General features: G+C 37.7%; 1 non-coding gene across 1 annotated transcript; it reads left to right on the plus strand.

Moving 5' to 3' along the window:
• The first annotated feature begins 268 nt into the window (after positions 1-268).
• Positions 269-400, plus strand: Gm23328. Its single transcript, XR_003954227.1, has one exon. It is a non-coding gene; the product is annotated as a small nucleolar RNA SNORA17 (small nucleolar RNA).
• The last annotated feature ends 21,544 nt before the right edge of the window (positions 401-21,944 follow it).

Consider the following 21,944-nt stretch of genomic DNA (forward strand, 5'->3'; position numbering starts at 1 on the left):
CAATTATAAAACTAAAAGATCATTTTCTCTAAGTTCCACTTACAATGCACCAAAACCAGATGGTTGTATCATAGAAAGTAATACTCACTGTCAATCATTTCTCTACAACAATAATTCTACAGTTTATTTGTTTTGATCCTGTGACTCTCTGTAGATCTGAAAGAAAATGATTTTCTAAATACTGAAGATTATCAAAGTTAAGTGAAAATGAGTGATAGGATACTTGAAATTTAATAAAATCATGTCTTTATTAAAAAACTAACAGTGGGCTGCCCCTAGTCATTGCAGGTATGGCTGCTGTGTCGCATTGCATTTGTAGGAGGCAGAGAGGAAAGACGCTATGTCTACTACTCTCAGTGTTCTCACCCATGAACATCTGAATGATGAGTAGGCTAACCTCCCCCATCCCCCACCCATCCTCCCAAAAAAGCTAGCCTGAGATGATCACCAGTCTGGTACCAGGAAGGCCTGGAAAGTCTTCCAGGATGGGGAGCAAACAAGAGACTAGAAGAACCCCACCTGTGACCAATGGCTATGGGCAGGAAAGACTCCCCCCCCCCTAAAAAAAACCAGACAACCCTTGCAAGGAGCAACTCAGGTGAAATGGGTCAGAAGCAAGCCTGAGATGACCACCAGACTGGCAGTATGGGGCCCAGACATGAAGACAGCTTGAGATGACCCCCGAATACAGTGATATGTAGGTCTTGGGTGCAGATCATGCCAAAATGACCCCTGCCCAGTGACATAATAATTGAATGGTGCATATCACTCCTTCCTGAGACCATTCCTGAAATGACCCAAGACACTTAGAGACCTTGGATGCCACTATGAGAATCAAGTAAATGGTGTAGAAATTGAAGAGAAAGAGAAGCAGAGGAATGTGGGCACAATGATGAGAGGCAGAATTGGATTCTCAAGAGTAGTGAGGAATAGCCTATGAGTAGCCAGTGATGTCACCTGAGACCATGACAGGCCTGTGCTGCTACTAGGGGCCACATATGGGCCCATGGCCCTACAGCAACAGGGGTGTGTTGCCACACAAAGGCAAGCAGATGTCCCTGTTCTGTGCTGCCACAAGGGACATGATGATGACTGTAGGCTCTGTGGAACTGGTCCCACCTCTCATATGGCATCATGGGAGAGCTGGTCATGGGAGAGGCATGAAGGCAGGAGAGCTGACATAGCTCCTAGACAGCTGCAGTACATAGGAGAGGGTCAGCACATTGCAGGAGTAGCAGATGACCCAGCAGTGAGGCCATGAGCATGGGAGAGCTGGCCTTACCACTGGTCTCCTTTGAGATGGTGTGTTGGAGGGAGAGATACCATCCTCCCCACTTGGTCCTCATCTCCTGTGGAAGGCAGAAGACCTGGCTCTTGGGTCATGAAAGCAGGACAACTGGCTCTGTCCCTCATCAGCTATAGCACTTGGGTGGTAGGGGTGTAGGCAAGCCTGCCATGAGGGTGTGATCATGGCAGTGCTGGCCCAGCAACTTGTCTGCATTGCAGAGGCATGGTGAGGTAAAGATGTTCTTCCTAACCCTTGACCCTTATCACTTACGACAGGCAGGAGAGCTGGCCCTGCACCTCACCTGGGCAGCATGGTAGCACTTTCCCTGGATGTTAGGGTTGCAGATGATCCTGTCAAAGGACAGGAGCATAGGAGAGCTGGCCCTACCTCTTCTCTGTTGTGAGGTGGCATAAAATAGGGAGAGATGCTGTCCCCAGGTCATGAGAGTGGGGGAACTGGATATCTCCCTCCCCATCTGCAACACTAGGGAGAGAGGGGTCTCTACCTCACCTGAGAAGTAAGACAGAGCTGGCTATGTTTGTGGGGGTTGCTGCTGAGCCCACCTGGAGGGCATGAGACCTGGGAGGGGGACTGATGGACTGACCAGTTCAGATATCTCTCAGGCTCAGAACCAAGGCTTTGGATTGGCCCATCCCAATATCTACCCCATTGATGACCAGAGGGAGTGCATGAATGGCTGGTCCTACAGATCCAAAGCTACAGGATCTCCACAACCCAGGGCAGCAACAGGAATATCTGAGAGGAATCCCAGTAAGGTTCCAATATTGATAGAGTAGCAGAAGCCAGGGGTCTAGTACCCGACCAAAGAGTCATTGCAATGAACATCTGCAAGCAAAAAACTGAAAGCAAAATAGTAAACTGTGGGACATACTATGACACAATCAACTCCCACAACGAGGGCTTTTTCTCTGTTGGGAGGGGGTGTTACAAAGGTGGGTACAAGAGGAGGGAAAAATGAGTGAGATTTGGGTGCATGGTATAAAACTCACAAAGAATGAATTAAAAAAAAAAACTAACACTGGGAGAGGGGGCTATCTCTGGCTCTTTAGTCTGCTCTTGGGACCCTTGTCCTCCTGCTGGGTTGCTTTATCCAGCCTTGATATGAGGGTTTGTGCCTAGTCTCATTGTAACTTGTTTTTTCCTGTTTGGTTGATATTCTGATCTTTTCTGAAGGGAAAGGGAGGAGTAGATCTGGAGGAGAGGGGATGTGGGGGAAGGGGAGGGACTGTGAGGAATGAAAGAAGGAGGAACTGCAATTCAGATGTATTGTATAAAAGAAGAACAACTAAATAACCATGAATGAATGAATGAATGAATGAATGAATTCTTCTGCTGAAAACTTATAAATAAGTTAAACACTGAGTCATACAACAGCTTCAGGGAAGATCATTGGCAGCATGTGTTGAGCTCTGACTGATTCCCTCCCCTCAAAACCACTTAGAGCATAGGCTTTGAGACACCATCTGTGTATAGTACAGTTGACTCAAGACACATCCCCACCCCCTATATTCTGATCTCAGAATATCTTCCTCAACCCTCATCTTTCCAGTGCAGGTCTGAGGATTTCTTTTTAAATCCACATCAGAGATATTTTAATAAAAGTATAGTAAGTGGATCATACAATATAATGATTGTTTTTCCTGTTACTCATCACTTTCAAATGCTTTGCTGGTCAGTTTTGATTATTTCTGTTCTTTCTTTTTCTCTTTGGTGGTTCAAGAGATGGAACCCAGGGCCCCAGGCATGCAAGACAAACACTTTAGCACTAGAGTCCAACTCTCCTCACGCTCTCTTGAAGTCAATTCACCTGTAGTTTTTCATAGCTTCCCTAGATTCTTTCTAGTCACTATCATACATACTCAGTGAGTGAATACAAATTTCAGAAATAAATCATGAACCCAGTCAGAAGGGATAGTTAAGAGTAGGCTATTCTGAGGACTAGGTAATGCAGGGACTATTCATAAAATATTCACATGGTAACCACAGGTCAGTGCTTTGGAATGCTGGAAACTGTCCACTAGTTAATAATCAAAACCCAGGAACTCATGCTGAGCATGTGCAAGGTCATACTTAATTTTAAAATATGATACCATCCCAACAGGGGAACACCAAATATAAATATCCTTTGAAACTATTCATGCTTGAAGTTGGAAAGAGCAAAGCACATTTTCAACATTCTAATATAAGAACATAAAAAAATCATAGATATTTATTCTGGAGAATGATTTGAGCACACTACCATTTGTACACCCACTTCCCATTCATTAATAAAATAAAGTTTAGCTATATGTGCCAGATACTATATGTGCCACATACTATAAGTGCCAGATACTATAAGTTGAATATTAGTGACCAAAATTGAATAAAAACAAACTGACCCTCATGTAACTTCTATTTTAACAGGGCTGCACACATAATGGATAATAGCATTAAGGATGAAAGATACTATATACTGAAATAATATAAATAAAAAGGAAGGGAACTAGGAACAAGGGGAAGTGGAGTCTTGTCATTAAAATTAGGATGTTAGGATTAACCATAGTGGAGAATAATATTTCAGCAAAGGCTTAAATAAAATATTTTAGTTTTGTACATTTAAAAAGTAAATATGCAAATTCATATGCTGTCAAATACAAATTGGAAGGAAAGTCTGAATGATCAGTTACTTAGAACTGGATTGAGTTTATTGTTGGGTTTCTATGTAGTCATTTGAGCTTAGAGCAAACCTACAAGTGTAAAATCCTATATCAACAACTGTTCCTAACAAAAATTGTGTGAACCTCTTCCTTCTGTGGTCTTTCCACTCTGCATCATGAGCTATGGGATACTGTACAGTTCTACCATAAAGAAAAGTCACTGGTATAGAACAGCAGAGAGCAAGGGCTTCAGGCAGAATCACAGAGCTGGCTGAAGACTTAAAAGCCACACATGGGGGCCACACCAGAGTTTGTTATTCTAGGCATGCTTACATGAGATTTGCATTGCATAATAGTTTTGAAATTAGAATGTCAGTACAAAAGTGAAACCCAAGATGTCTGCATCTTAAAGTGAATTCATGACTCCATGAGATTACTCAGGCTGGCTCATGTGACTATCACTGTTCCAAAATAATGCAACAAGAGAGGTCTACCAGTGTAGTGGATCTAACAGAGAAGTTCAAGGAGAGATATTAATGATGCACTCTTAGCAAGATGGAGTTTAAAAGAAGAAATAAGAGACAGAAAGGAAAATCTAATAATGAAAGATTAAGAAACAACTTAAACACTTGCTACTCTGATGTTCGAAAGATTAGAAAGATACAAAGAAAGGCGTGGACGATTGAAAGGATGAAGAAAGAAGTGGCAACAGACAAATGGAAGAAGAAATGGGAAAGTGACTTAAAGAAATCACTTTGCAAGAGCCTTTCTGCAAAGCCTTAGGGAAGAAGCTATAATCCAGTCATTAAAAAACTGTGGGCAAATGTAGTTCAAACCCAGCTCTTAGGAGGTGGAAGCAGGAAGTTCAGAAGTCAAGGTCATCCTCCTCTGCTACGTAGCAAGTTTGAGGCTATCCTAGGCTAGAAAGGAAAAGGGAAAAATACATGAAATGGAAAGTACTATCATTAGAGACAAACACACAAGCAAAATCCATAAACTTAGCTAGCATTTACAGAGTGTGCACTATGAACTTGCCTCTTGGCTCTGTACTGAGGTGGTAAGTATGTGAAGACAAAGGCTATATCCCAAGCAAGTTATTACTTACAAAAACAAGTAACAAGCAATATATACCACAAGTAATAAGACCCTACTGTCCCTAGACTCAGACCCCTTAGAGGAATATTGACTGGAGAAGGGTGCACATGGCCTTAAAATATGCATAAAAACAAATGAAGGAGGAAGGAGAGGAGGAGGAGGAAGAAAGGAGGAGCAGGAAAAGGAGGAAGGAAGGAGAAGAAGAAGGAGGAGGAGGAGGAGGAGCAGCAGTAGAAGAAGGAAAAAAGGAAGGAAGGGAGAAGGAGGAAGAGGAGGAGAAATTAGTGAGTTGAAGGAGGAATTTTTAAAAAGGAAAATAAATCTAGATAGATCCTATAATGGAATGGAATGATATCAGACATGAAGAACTGGGAAGAATAGGAGCCCTTTAGTATTTCTGAGGCTTAATGGCACCACATTTCAATAAATATTCATGTAGCTTAATGAGCTAAGCCAGTGTAGGCACTGGATTCTAAGCTAGAGGTGAAATAATTAAGGCTGTGGTTAAACTCCACTGTTAAATGAAGAATACTGGCATATTTGAAATGAGAAGACAATCTCAGTGTTTTCTTAGTTGATCATAATGTACATGGATGTATGTTAATAATTCTTAAGAATTGAACAGGGATATTTCTCATCATGGCTAAAATCATCACTACTGTAGAAACAACCTTCAATCTTAAGCATTTAATTTTATTTTATTTTAACGTTTTACTGGATATTTTATTTATTTACATTTCAAATGTTATCCCTTTCCTGATTTCTCCCCCAGAAACACCCTATCCCATCTCCCTCCTCCTGCTTCTATGAGGGTGTACTCCCACCCCCACATCCACTCCTACCTCCCTACCCTCAGATTTCCCTATACTGGGCCATCGAGCCTTGACAGAACCAAGGGCCTCTTCTTCCACTGATGACTGACAAGGTCTTCCTCTGCTACATATACGGTTGGAGCCATGGGTCCCTCCATGTGTACTCCTTGGTTGGTGGTTTATACCCTGAGAGTTCTATTTTGTTGATATTGTTGTTCTTCCTATGGGGTTGCAAACCCCTTCAATTCCTTCAGTCCTTTCTCTAACATTGGGGATTCCATGATCAGATCAATGGTTGGCTGTGAGCATCCATCTCTGTATGTGTCAGGTTCTGGCAGAACCTCTCAGGAGACAGCTATATCAGGCTCCTTTCAGCAAGCACTTAGCATCCACAATAGTGTCTGGGTTTGGTAACTGTATATGGGATGGATCCCTAGGTGGGACAGTCTCTGGATGGCCTATCTTCAATCTTTGCTCCACACTTTGTCTCCATATTTGCTCCCATGAATATTCTGTTTTCCTTCTAAGAAGGACTGAAGGACCAAATATTTTAAGCATTTTATATAGGCAGATTACATTAAAAATGGTTATATTTGCTAATTAGCCATGTTAAGTTAAAATTCAATTATAAAACCCTTGAAGTTTTAAAATTATTTTCCAAAGTTAAGTCAAGTGTTTTGTTTGAAATGCCTATTTTCTCAATCAATTTATGATCATTTATCATTCAATGTAGACTACATGAAACTAGATGTCATTACAAATATTTCTGTTCTGAACAAATGTCATGTTTCTGGTTAAATTAATTTCACATACTTTTAAAATACTTGCTAAGAGTAATAACACACCAATAAAGATGAAAACCCAAAAATTAGAGCTTTAGCCTTCTACTTTGTTCAGTTATGTTTACAGAGTCATGTGCTTTTACATCTATAAATATGGAGGTAGTGCTAAAATAATTTCCTATGAATAAATCTTGCATGTCATACTTATGATTCTTCATTTAGAATCTCCAAGCTGATGAAACAGTGTATGTGCACTCAATTAGAAGGGTACATGAAGTCCCAGGCAGAGGTGCTTAGCACTTTAGTGAACAATAGCACATCTCCATATTAGCTGCGACAGAATGCCACATCCATGGACTTAAAATTGCCTACAAAAAATTAAGGTCTTGTCAAATGGAATAGGAAATTTATTCAGTTAGTATTTTATCTCATGTAATATTCAGTTCTTATAGCCTAGATAGTTATATATTTACTACTGGGTACATATTTATTTCTCAGAGACATGAAAAAATAATCAATTTTCATAATTTTCCTGGAATAAATTGGCACATCACCTACAAACCCATTTTTTATCATTGTTTCTCAGTGCTAAGAAGCACTGTTTAAATATCTTCACTGGCCAGCCTTAATAATGTTATAATGGTCCTTCAGAAGATAATATCACATTTTGTAGTCTGTGGCTTTAAATTGTATTCAAATTAGATAAATATTTAAAAACTTTAACATCCCTCCCAATTTTACATGGAACAATTTAGATTAAAAACTTTTTAAGAAAGAATAGATGGTCAGAGAAATATACATTTTAATGAATAAATTTGAGAATATTGGTGAACATAAATAGATACTGTGTTTTAAATAGACGGTATATCAATTCATTTTAGCTAAGAATTTGGTCATTCTTATCCTCATATATAACAGTAAGCATTTATTTTCAATATTTAATAACCATGCTATTCCACAGAGTGTTCTGTTACACATGTCCAAATAGCTATTTTTCTAACAAGAAAATAATGAAAACTGTGGGCAATTGCAATTTCTGTATTTGCAGAAATAAAACAAAAGTCCTAACTTTTGTTGCCTAGTGTCGTTCCTATTCGAAGGTCCTAGATTTTTGTAAATAGTGCAAGTTATAAAAAGCAAACAAACAAACAAAAAAGAGGGTAGAAAAGGGAGTTGATTAAAATGTATATGAAAAACCTCCATAACACAAGGTCAGTGAGGTGTGGATTTGTGAACACTTGCAATTTGATGAGCGAAATGTTTGATAAATAGTGAAAATATAAGTTAATGCAAATTCTAGAGGAATAAATAGGAGAGAAAGGCATGGGCTTATCCAAAAGGCAAGTATAAAAAATGTCTGGAGATGAAAGACTGTACAAATGTTAACATCAAGGGTTCTAGTGTCCTAATGATTAAGGAAATGAGGAAGGAGGGGGATGATGTCCTTCATTAATCCACACAGCAATGGGACTTTCCAGAAGCTTCCAGGCATGGAGGAAACAACATTCTGATACAAATGTGTGTCCAAATGAAGAGTTAATAGTAAAAACCATAGACTCTGGGTCAAATGTCCTCAAGAAATCTGATATGTGCAAAATTTCATGAAATTTTACATTTGCAAACACACACACACACACACACACACACACACACACACACACACAATCCCAAATGGAAGAAATGATGTAAATTTTGTAATTGTAGATTTTCTCTCCAGTTGGTCCTACTCCAGATGCATTTTCACCAATTGTCGGTGAGAGATTAATCAGTGTCCACCCAGCTAGCAGCTCCTGATTTCTCTTGCACTCTACCCTATGCATACTTTCCATTTGCCTGGTTTAATTGTGTGCTCCTGCTGTATAAAGAAAAACTGAGGGTAAAGGTTTTCCTGAGTTCTGTTAGTGAGTGGTCTAAAGGGAATCTTGAGGACCTCGAATTCATGGGTTCAAATAAGAACCAAAGTTTCCAAGGACAACATGAAATGCAGAAGACATGAGATCAGCCCGTGTACTTGGAGGTTAAACTGTTCTTTAAAAAAAATAAAATGATTAATTTTTTGTTTCATTAAAGCATTAATGTTTCTAAATTAACAAATAAAATATTACCCAAGCAGTGGAAGAAGGTATATATAATCCTGAAGAAACATCCTACAGTTATGTAAACTGACTATATTTTAGGACATTGACTCCTAAACTAAGCATGCGCCAGAATCCTCTGAAAGCCTGTTGTGTTCCCTTCTACTTCTGAAGACACAGATTAATAGGTCTTAAATAAAATCTAAACTTTTTATTTTTCTCAAGTCTGAGATGAAAGTTAGCTAGCCTAGGCCTGTTTATGAACTATTATTAAGGACTGTATAGAAACTCTCACATGTTTTGACTACATTATTTCATACAGAGTACATAGTAATTAAATAATATAGAAGATCCTTACTATAAAATATATTTGCAAATGTTTAAAAATATTTATTTCCTGGAAATAATATGGACTATACTTTTTGAAATTATCCAGTCATGAAGTACCAAAAGTGTTGAATAATGTTTATATGACTAATTCTTTGGAAGGTAGAGGATATCTACTGAATAAGATTTGAACATATAATCAAAGTACAAACCTAGCAATGCGGGAAGTATAAAAGCTGTTTATTTCTCTGTTTATCTTTTTTTTAATTTAATTTTATTTTTAATATTTATTTATTATATGTAAGTACACTGTATCTGTCTTCAGACACACCAGAACAGAGTCAGATCTCATTACAGATGGTTGTGAGCCACCATGTGGTTGCTGGGATTTGAACTCAGGACCTTTGGAAGAGCAGTCGGGTACTCTTACCCGCTGAGCCATCTCACCAGCCCCTTCTCTGTTTATCTCAATAGCCAGAGTTTTGATTTCAGAGATGAATGCGTGAAATTGATTTAGGATGCTCTGAGCTTATGTAGAATGAGGAGCTGGATCAGAAACAAGTTATAAAGCTGAAAACTCCAGTAAGCTGTAAGTGAACCTGAGATAGCCTAAACATATGGTTGTGTCTAACATTTGGCTGAAATACTCAGAACAAAAACTTTTCTAAGTAACTCTTAAAGCAAGGGCTAGTGGCTTCCAGTCAAATCCCACTCAGAATTGAGGTCTTGGATAGATCTCACACCACCTGTCCATTCCTGAATTTGTAATAAATTCATCAAACGGATGAAAACAGCAACTCTCTGTAGGAATGAAACTAAGGTGCCATAATATCCCTGAGATTAGTAATTAGAACTTAAAATGAACAACATAATTTCTATTTGAGTATACACAAACTCATTTCATATGGTTTTAAACTTCACATGGTTTTAATATAAGAACTCAAATCTCAGCACTGCAATAAATAATAGCAAAAAAAACTGCTGAAAATGATGTGCTTCATAGAGCATTTATAAGGAATTCTAGAAAAAGAATCTCTAAAGTGGTAATAGAAGAATAAATTACCATAAATACATTTAAGCTTCGGCTCCATGACCAACATATTTGGTACTAAAAGACTAGAAAAATAGAAAGAATAAGTTTCCCAATACTTATAGACATCAACATATCAATATGGGACTATCAATAAAAAAATCAAACATAAAATTAGGTAATGGTTAAGAACCAAATCGAAATTAGAAACAGATAAAATCGTAGGAAAAACGTGAACAGCGCTATTAATAATTAAAGCAATAAACATTACCACAATCCTCAGACACAGAGTTTCTCATTTGAAGAGCAATGACGTAGAACTGTTTGTTAATAATGTGTGGTTGTGGAATCTGTACAGAAATGTCTTTGTACTAGTACAAAAATAGGATCATCTATTGGGAGATATTTGTTTAATTAATATTTAAAATGCCATTCAATCGCACACTCAACTTTTATCTATTTGCCTGAAAGAAGAGCTGCACTTGAATATGGTCATTAAGGATGTGCTTTGTATGCTACACTATTGATTTTTCTATGAAGAAAAATTATTACAGCATGTGTGTCTATCATATCAGGGAGTAGCTGGATAAACCCGCTTATCGATTATCACGAAATATTCCATATAACTAAAAAGGATGACAAAGTTCAGCTGGCATAAAAGACAAAAAAATGGGGATGTTTTAAGTTAGTGTGTTCTTTAATGTTTTGTAGAAAGAATTAATTTGTTCTGTACTACTTAGGTGATTATATGTGTACATTGATTCATTCATATTTCTCTTGGATTTTCTACACACCACAAAACCAAACTATAAAACACATACATTTTCATTAATTCTTGGAGTTTTCAATTTCTTATAAGGTTTCTTGTGTGAAATTTTAAAAGTATATATTTTTTAATTAATTTGTGTACTTTCCTCTTGTTAATTTTTTAAAATAAAAATTAGATTCTTTTCTAATACAATATATCTTGATTATAGATTTCCCTCCCTCTGCCCCTTCCATTTCCTCCCCCATCTCCCTTCTTCTCTGGATCTGCTCCCTTTCTGTCTCTCATTAGAGAATAAAATACAATATGATGAAGCAAAAACATGCATATCCAAGTCAGACATGGCGATCCAACAGGAGGAAAAGAGTCCTAAGATCAGGCTAAAGTCAAAGACCCACTCTCAATTCTCACAGTAAGCAGTTCCATAGTCTCCTTTACATTTCAAATGCTCCTCCTTTCCAGATCCTTCCCTCATTAAGACCCTCACCATACCCCTCCCCTTCACTTCTGAGAGAGTGAGGCCCCCTGGGATCCTCCCAACCCTGGTCAGATTAGGTGTATCCTCTCCCACTGAGACTAGACAAGGCAGACTTCCTGGGGAACAGATACCACAGTAAGGCTATAGCTTTAGGGAGAGCCTCTGCTCCAGTTGCTGGGGGCCCCACATGGAGACTGAGCAGCACATCTGCTACATATGTGCCAGGGGCTTCATTCATTGATTGGTGGTTCAGACTTTGAGAGCTCCCAGAGGTCTTGGTTATGTGATTCTGTTGGTCCTCCTGTGGAGTCCCTGTCTGGTTCAGGGCCTTCAGTCCTTCCTTCAGCTCTTCCTACGAGTCCCTGACCTCTCTCCAATGTTTGGCTGCTGGAAACCATTTCAGTCAGATGCTGAACAGAGCATCTCAGAGGACAGTTATGCTATGCTCCTGTCTGCGAGCATAACAAGAGTATCATTAATAATGTCATGGATTGGTGCTTGCCCATGGTTTGGGTTTAAAGTTGATCTGAAGATTGGTTGGCCATTCCTTCAGTCTCTGCTGCATCTTTGTGTCTGCATTGCTTTTAGACGGGAAAAATTTGGGGCCAAAAGTTTTGTAGTTGAGTTGGTGTCTTTATATCTCCACTGGGGTTCCTGCCTGGCACATCTTCAGGTTCCATGTTTCCCGCTGTTAGGCATTTAGGCTAAGGTTATCTGCTTTGACTCCTGGCAGCCTGTCTCAGGTCTCTGGAACTTCCTAAAGATTTACCCTATGCCCTGCCCCACCCCTGGCAGCTGCAGATTACCATTCATTCTCCTGACCAGTTGGGTCTCTCTCCTGTCTCTCCCCACAGCTGACCCAGTTTCCAGTTTCTAGCTATTACAAATAAAGCTGCTATGAACATCGTAGAACACATGTCCTTGCGGTATGGTGGAACATCTTTTGGGTATATGCCCAGGAACAGAAAGGTTGAATCTTTAGGTAGAATTATTTCCAATTATCTGAGAAATGACAAGATTGATTTCCAGAGTCATTTGCAATCCCACAGGCAATGGAAGAGTGGGATTTTTTCACATCCAATACAGCATGGGCTGTCACTTGAGTTTTTAATATTCTGATGGGTGTAAGGTAGAAAGAATCTCAGAGTGGTTTTGATTTGCATTAACCTGATTATCAAGGATTTTGATTATTAAAGTTTTTCCCAACCATTGGAGTTTCCTCTGTTGAGAATTCATTGTCTAGCTCTGTATCCCATTTTAAAAATTGGGTTATTTTGTTTGTTGGAGTCTAACTTCCTCAGTTCTTTACATATTTTGGATATTAGCCCTCTGTCAGATGTAGTGTTAGCGAAGATCTTTTGTCAATGTGTAGGCTGCTGTTTTGTCCTTTTGACATTGTTCTTTGCCTTACAGAAGCTTTTCAGTTTCATGAAAAGGTTTCATTTATCAATTGTTGATCTTACAGTCTGAGCCATTGGTATTCTGTTCAGAAAATTGTCTCCTATACCACTGCCTTCAGATCTATTTCCTACTTTCTCTTCTATAAGACTTAGTGTATCGGGTTTTATGTTGAGGTCTTTGATCCACTTGTACCTGAGTTTTGTGCAGAATGATACATGTAGATCTATTTGCATTTTTCTGAATGTAGACATCCAGTTAGTTTTCTTAAAGGTCCACAGCTATGACATGTTCTCATTCATGCTTTGGTCTTCCAATACTGTAGACTTAAAATGCCTTCTATACTTACCATGATGTGGTCTTGAAAGGCAAACAGTATCTGCACAGCACCATTACTTTAATGCACTTTGAAAGAAAACAATGAATTTTGACAGAGTAATTGATAATCATTATTAACAATATTATAATAGTCAATATATATTTAACACACACACACACATATATATATATGTATATATATGTGTGTGTGTGTGTGTGTGTGTATATATATGCACTGATGAAAGAAGAAAAATTATATAGTTTCATCTTAGCCATGGTAATACTGTTTAGCTTGGTATCTACTTGAAAATATAGTAAAGATAGTATAAAAGAAATTATTAAAAGTGGACAAAAACGTGATAGATATTTCCCTTCTCTGAAAATAAAGTGCATAAATATGAAGTTATTCACAAAAATGAAATGCTTTAACGTGTTGGTCTACTTATTCTGTATCACAAGCAGTGTTTGCCTTTAGAATCAACAGATTGTGTTTGAGTTTAACAAAAGTGTAATTGATAATACTTCCTTTTGTTGCAATCTTTAAAAACTACAGCTGAAACACCTAACTGAAATGTGCCTTGGAGTACTATTGTCAGGAGCTACATAGTTTTCTCAGTATTTTCTTTTATTTCCCATTTATAATGTTTACAATATGAAACATTCCCAAACTCTTTGTTATTTGTATCTTATTCTTTGACTTAGGTGTTATTATCCCAGCTTATAAATGAAAATAATTGAAGCTTGGGTGTGTTTAGGACCAGGACAAATACATATAACTCCAAATATAAAATATTAGATCACAAATATAGCCATTTAAATATTATTGCACTTAGCTTTTGACAGAAACTTTCAAACTAAGGGGCAAGAAGCATATAGTTACTTGAAACATTTTTTAAAAATGCATTTAAAACAACAATAGTAGTATTTGGAAGAACTGGAGGTTGGTTATAAAAGAATAAGAGATCTGTAGTAACAGGTACAGGAAGAAGCTACAAGTTCTAAGGGTAATGTGGATACCCTGTTACTGTGATAAAATAAACCCACAAAAGCAACTTATGAGAGGTGGGGTTGCATTGATTCACAGTTCCAAGTTATAGTACATCCTGCTAGATAGTGCCAGCTACAGGATCTCGAGGGAGCTGTTTACAATATACCCACAGACAAGAAGCACAAAGTGATGACTGCTTGGTTTCTTGTGTTGAACTCAGATTTTCTATTTTTATTCAGTCCAGGATCAGATCACATGTTCAGAGAATGATGTCTTCCACAATTAAGATGGGTCTTCTCATATCTATCAACATAATCAAGTTTTCTTTTCACAGATTGATACTAGTCTCCATCAAGTTGACAATTAATACTGATCATCAAGTGCAACATATAATACAAGCGAAACAGAATCTAAAATAGGACTCTCTTGTCTAGTGTCAGCATCCCAGGCTTCACTGCAAAAGGTCTCAGTGAGACACACTGTGTGAGGAAGCCCTCAGCTGGGAGTCTGCACTGGGAGTAGACCTAAGAAGTCATTTTTCTTCAGGGTGCTGAGGAGGGACCATGGAGAGCTGCCTGATGCCCGTAACCAGCTCATACTGCAGGGAACTTCAGGAGAAATGTTACAGAAACCAGGAGCCATTTCTCTCTAGTGTCCCTCCAGGCCCTTTCCTATCTCCACAAAGCTTCTCACTTTTGCTTTCTCTCCAAGTAGGAATGTTCTGACATCACAAGCTGAGCCACAGAGGGTGGCTTGGGAGCAGATAGTGGTGTAATGACAACCAGTGAGTTAGTACATTAAGAACACTTAATGGCTTTGTGCCATTTGGTTGCCAAGCTGTAGCAGTATAAGAATACAATTTTATTACATCTTTGACGAACTCATTTAAAAATAATTTTATGTAATGATTTCTGAAAGACAATGCAAAGCTTAATGCTTTCTCCATTAGTACAGAGAATATTGCTGATATTCTGATAACTGGAAGAAATGAATTGGGTGTAAGTCTATTTGGATCAAGTTTTGACTATTAAACTTGAGTTAAATGTATTGGTCAATATACACAAAATTATTGTGTCTCTGCTAATTCATTAAGCAAGCATAAGGAGAAAAGCCAAACCATGTATTACTGCGTATGTTTCTCATGCAGATTGGACTATGTGATGATTTCAATAAGCTTAGCATGTGAGGAACCCATGCATAGCACTCATTTCTAGATTATCATTTACTGTCACAGGTTGGTGAGATACTTTCCTCATTAAAATACCTTAAATATCTAGAATGGAGAATTTAAGAGATATAAGAAATTTGGAAATATAAACCAGCAACTCCCAAATGAACAAAGATCAGAGAGCCCTCAGAATGTCTGCAGCATGTGCAGTAGAGAGCAGAGATGATAGATGAGAACCTGGAGAGGAGATGATTCATAAATCAGTCTGTAAACAATCTAGGCCCTTTATTCTCATGTCAAAAATACAATAGGGAAATAATACATAAAAAATAAGAGTCCACAGTAAGTTCATCTGTAGTGTACATACACTGTCACATCTAGTGACAAATAACCACATGTTTCCTACTTGAAAAAAAAGTGTTTATTCTGCTTGCTGTGTCTCCATGTTAGTTTTTTTGTTTGTTTGTTTGTTTATGCCTTCACGTTTTTTATTAGATATTTTCTTTATTTACATTTCAAATTTTATCACCTTTCCTCCTTTCCCCTCTGAAAACTACCCTATCCCATCCCCCCTCCCCCTGTTCACTAACCAACCCATTCCTGCTTACCTGTCCTGGGATTCCTCTACACTGGGACATCGAACCTTCACAAGGCCAAGGGCCTCTCCTCTTATTGATGTCCCACAAGTCCATCCTCTGCTACATATGCGGCTGGAGCCCTGGGTTCCACTATGTGTACTCTTTTGTTGGTGGTTTAGTCCCTGGGAGCTCTGGGTGTACTGGTTGTTTGATATTGTTGTTCCTCCTATGGGGATGCAAACCCCTTCAGCTCTTTGGGTCCTTTCTCTAGCTCCTTCATTGGGGACCCTGTGCTCAGTCTAATGGATGGCTGTGGGCATCCATGTTGTTTTAAACCCAATAGAAACTTTTTTTTTAATGGGGCTTTGGTAACAAGACCTTCTACAGATTCCAAAACCCACAGACACTTGGTTCATTTGTATAAAATATGAGAGTGTTTACATGTAGCCTATGGAAACCATTCTGTACACTTTCATTTTCTTTAAGATTTATTTATTTTTATGTGTTTTTGAGTGTTTGTCTGTACATAGGCATTTGCACCCTCACAGACTTCTAAAGAGGCCATTAAAGATTCTGGAACTAGACTTTCGCTCAAAGTATTTCTGATCAGACGTTGTCTGATGCACAGATCCAGTCCTTGGATACAGGGCAGCTGCCTATCACTTTCACTCTGTTAAAACATAGAGAACATTTCACACATTATCATCATCAGTGATATATCCTCCAAAGAAAAACACAAATTCATTCTTCCCAGATTTCTGTTCTGTGTTTATGTGTATGTTACTAAATCTATAGTAATCTGCACTGTAAAAAACTGGTATGGAAGCTGAAGAAATAATTGTTAGTATCTACAACAGAAATGTGAGGACCCAAGGCCAATCTCCCGAAACTCATGAAAACTTACAGGAAAAAAAAAAAAAAAAAAACAACTCAAGGACTGGACTTACAATCCCAGAGCAGTAAACATGGAAACAGAGAGATCCCTAGTGGTCACTATTTAGACATTCTAATCTAAATAGTAACTCTTATATCTCATTGTGTGATACAGTCTCAAAAATCAAGGAGAAATTACATAGAAGGTTCACCACTGACCTCCACACACTAATGCACACATACATATACATACAGTTACACATACACACTACAACACACACACACACACACTTAACTGGTCCTATGTTATACAACCATTTTTATATCATTCTTTTTACTGTGTTGATACTTCTATTCACTTTTTATTGAGATCCAAGTTAAACAGAACGATACATAAAACACCTTAACCATAAGCACAAATGTTAGCCACTTTCACCACTGCAACAGTATATGAGAAAAGCAAGTGAAAGGGGGGAGATGTATTTTAACTGACAGTTCAACAGGTTACAGGAAATTGGCATTTGACTCTATTATTTCTTAGTGAATGTGCATTAAGGTAGACCATGAGGTCATGTAGGAGACAGGATGTGGGGAAAGACAAAATAGGAAGGGCTAGAGATAAAACACATCCTATTAACTCATCCCTCCAATGATCTACTTCAGCCACGTAAGTTCCCTAAAAGTCCATCCAGCTTTGAATTCATCATGTAGCTATGATTAGAACCTCCACAACCCACTAGCTGCTAACCAAGCCTTTCGCATACACCCAATTCCATGAGCATTAGCTCATTTCAGCCAGGTCCTTTGTTCAGAATGTTCTCTAGTACCCACCTCCAATTGGGGGAACCTGGATTTCCATCCTGTATTGGAAATGTGCTAAGATAAAATACTGATTAATAGTTAGAGGACCATGGACTCCTTTCCCACCAATCCTTGGCCATTTTCACTCTTATCAGAAAGTATGAGAGAAATTCATTTCTTGTAAATCTTCCACCTCATCGTTAACAACTACTGCTGATATTTAACCAACCTAGTAGAAAGAAGTCTTATTTTATTGTACAGTTAGCTGCAATTCATTCCAGATGAGCAATGTTGTTATACACTTTCCATAGGTTGTGAAGTAGCTTTAATATGCTTTTTTGTTCTTGATTTTACTATGTCTATTTTACGTTTTTGCATTGTTTATGAATTATCTGTTTAAGTGTTTTTCCATTTTTAATTGGCCACTTCCCTTTTACTATCTTACACAGTATTGTTGATTTTTTTTTCCTCCTTTTTTCAAGAGACACCTAGTCTGGGTACTTTGATGAATCTTCAAATTTTTCACCTCAAATCTTTATTCAGCCCGAAACCTTTCTCTATTCTTTGAGGTTTAATTATTTGTTTTATTGCTATTTCTTTTTTCCTTAAAAAATGTTATATTTCTTTAATTATATATCTGTCCTTCATGCTCACCACTGTCTAAGTAATCTTTCTCATCATTAACTTTGCTTCTACAATATAGAATTTAATGTTTTCCAACATTTCATTGAGTGGGATTAATTTTTATATCTATTCTCTACTATTGCAAATATCTTTCAACTTTCTTACTGGGCTACATATTCCCAGTGTATTTTACTTTTATACTTTTTAAAAAATGTTTTCAATTCATCCTATTATTTTTTAGAAACATCTATTTTCTAAGAAGCAAATCCCCAGATCTCCTTGGAAATCAGGTTTATAAAAATTATCAGTTATTTAAAAGTATCATAATTTTTAAACTGCCTTGCTTATAATAACTAAAATTATATTGATACACTCTTATGTTTTCATGCATATAATGTTTTCATACATGCTTAAATTGCATTATATAATTTTTAAATTACACATTACATTACCTCTCAAAACATTATTTATGACGAAACTTTCAATATACCTTTTCTATTTTTCTCAAAGTCAGTTCTTGTCACCTGTAGTGAGTAATTTTGGTTTCTTTAAAAACCGAGTTATGTGAATATGTTTTGTTTTAATCCCAGGTGTGAGATATGGGGCTGCTTCAGTTTGTCCACAGTCATTAACTGCGGTTGTCTCATGCTCTAGACAGGGCACGATTGCTTTGCTGTCTACAGATAGTTGAATTCTGCGTTCCGTGGAGAGGGCCTGAATCAGCTGCTGCTCTCCCGGCTGCTGCCTCTGCTGCTGCTGGGTTATCTTGCTGTTACATTTCTTGCTGCGTTTGCTGTTGCCGGACTGGCAGATTCTTGATTTGCTGGTTTGCTGGACTGCTGGATATTCTGACCACAAAGATCAGACTCACCCTAAGGACCCTGACTGCCCTAATCAGCAGGAAGTAGCCTAGAGAGAGGTCTATTAATCCTTTCCCCTCTAACCTTATTTCTCTCCTACCTAGGGTTAGGCGGTTGGAAGAAATTAGGGTGAAATAATAGTTGAATGGTAAAGGTATAAGAACCCAACAAAATAATAAACAAATATGCCAACAGTCATCTATAACTAATTGTGCAGTCTCATATGTTTTGCCATTGTTGGTAAACTGTGACACCAGTCTTGTCATAATAGACTGCCTACATTCTCCAGCCATTCCACTCCTAACTTCTATGAGACCAATTTTTTTATATTTTCTAGTTAGTTCAAGATTATGTAATCTTAAGAGCTATTCTATTTACGTCCCTCATCGAGCAGATGAGCAATGCTATCTGAATTTATTTATTTTTTATATTTATTGGCCAAAATTGGTACATGTGGCATTTCTTTCAGATAGGTATAACAGTTTGTCTTATTCTACTGTCACTAAATACATCCTACAACTTCAATATACATGTTTTTCTTCTCTTTTCTTTCAGTTACACTCAAATTCTTTAATATTCGAGGCCTTAAAATTTTGCTAATAGGTCTTAAAATATCCACCCCATATCTTACAGCCTTGCTTTAGGCTAAAAAACTTGAAAAGTAACAAGAACTGTTGTAGAGTTCTGTTGTATACAATCTGAAGCCACTTCTTGGGAAACTAGCAACCAAGCTCTAAATTTCTGTCCAGAGGGAGGTAGATGTTAACAAGAATGTTGTGATATGGATGTATTAACCACATAGTTTGTAACAGTCCTGAAGTTATAGTGTACAAGTTTGGTGAAAGAGCACTTAGTTTTTGTCTAGCAACATGGAGTGGTCCCAAAGCCTTTTCTCCCTTTTGGGAAAACTTTGTCCTTCTGTGACTCTGAGAGTGATCTATACCTTATCTTATCCAAAGTATTACTAGTATTTACTGCTCTTAATGATAAACACTACTGGAAACTCCATACAAACTTCAGCATATTTCATCTATCATGTCTATCATTGAATTGATTAAACACATTAAGGATAGCCTTGAAGACACCAAAATGTGTCAGGATAGCATTAAGGAATAAAAATTTATCACTTTCCCATGAATTAATATCGCCATGAGTAAGCCTGAGTTTTAATTCTCCACTACTCTCCCAAAGACTTCCATCTGTCTGTAGTTTGTGATTTCTGCCTTGTCTGGAGTCTTTCTGATGTGTGAATTTGGATCTATCCACATTTCCTGTGTATCCCTGGTTGCTTTATATCTAACTATCCCTATGGCTATCGTTAATGCTCTCTATTACAAACAACTGTGCACTGTGTTTATTTGGAAGTACAGACAATATCTGTACTGTAGGGAAAAGACAAGGGATAGTTTATAAAATATTTCATAGAATTTTTACAAAGGCTTAAAGTATTTAATCCACCTGATTCCCAAGCACTCAATGATGTAAACATAGCCCTTAAGTTATATCTATATTCTGTTTTAAACATTTGTGACAGATATTTGTGTAAAAGCTTATTTTCAAACCATTTGCTTTTTTCAGCAAATGATTCCCATCACACACACACACACACACACACACACACACACACACACACACACATTGCTGTCTGAGTCAGGGTATGAAAGAGTACATAAATGTTAATCTATATTTTAGCTTAGGTTATAATGAGTTACTATGGGAAATCCAAGGGAGGTAAAAAGTACGTTTGGTTGTTATATTGTTCTCTTTTTAAAATTATTTCATTTACTTACATTTCAAACGTCACCCCCTCCCAGAGCTCTTCAACTTATCCCTCCTCACATTGCCCTCTGAAAGGGGCACTTCTTCCCCATCATGCTCTTTCCTGGCTACATCTAGTCTCTATAGGATTAGGTTCACCCTCTCTACCTGAGGCCAGACAAGGCAGTGTCCTCTGCTATATATGTGCTAGGCCCCTCAGACCAGGCTGTGTTTGTTCTTTGGTTGGTGGCTTAGTCTCTGGGAGTTCCCAGAGGTATGGGTAGGTTGACACTGTTGGTCTTCCTCTGGGGTAGCCATCCTCTTCAGCTCCTTCAATCCTTCCCCTAATTCTTCCATAGGGGTCTCCAAACTCCGTACAAACGTTGGCTGTAAGTATCTGCATCTGTCTCAGCCAGCTGCTGGTAGAACATCTCAGAGGACAGTCTTGCTAGGCTCCTGTCTGCAAGAACAACATAGCATCAGAAATAGTGTTAGAGTTTGGTGCCTGTTAAAGTCAGGTTAAGTGAACATACTGAATATACAACAGAATGTCAGCTAAGACTTAGGTGATCTTAAGGTATACTATGAACTAGACTGTGAAATCCAGGAAAATTTCAATTTTCTTCTAATGTAAGAGAACTTTCATATAATTGGTTGCCACACCTCTTTATGTGCCAGTCATCCTTGTCTCTGCCTTTGTCTCAAGGAATCCATTGTGTTATATATGTCCTTTTTTCTATTTTAATTGGCTGTTTATAAAAACACTTCCAGCATGTGTGTTCCTTGCCATTTTAACTAAAAACCTTCCTCATTATAGTATTTATTTTTCATGGATCAAATTAAAATATTCTCTAGGGTTTTTTTCATCCATCCACTCTTTATTAGAAGATTTATATATAATCAAATTCAAAGTATAGAGATGATCTACTATAAAGTGGTCAGTAAGAAAACCATTTTTTTTCTTATTGAGTGATAGGTCATTTGCAAATCTCTCAATGTGTACTCACATTGTGAGTCAAGAGGGCCTACATTTGGCTTATTAGTCAAGTGTTTACAGATGTCTTTGTCTCAGACAGCCCAGCTTACATTGTGTGTTGGCATGGTTATTAATAGTGCTGATTTCATTCTCTGAAGGTCCCTAGTCTGTATTGCCAAGTACATCATCACTCTACATAGATTATGAGAAATGATTTAAGTGAATCATATATACGTAACAACCTTATCATGCTTTCCTAGATTCATGATATAATTTTAATGTGATTGAACTT

Source organism: Mus musculus, chromosome 2, assembly GCF_000001635.26.
Source record: "Mus musculus strain C57BL/6J chromosome 2, GRCm38.p6 C57BL/6J".
Lineage (NCBI taxonomy): Eukaryota > Metazoa > Chordata > Mammalia > Rodentia > Muridae > Mus > Mus musculus.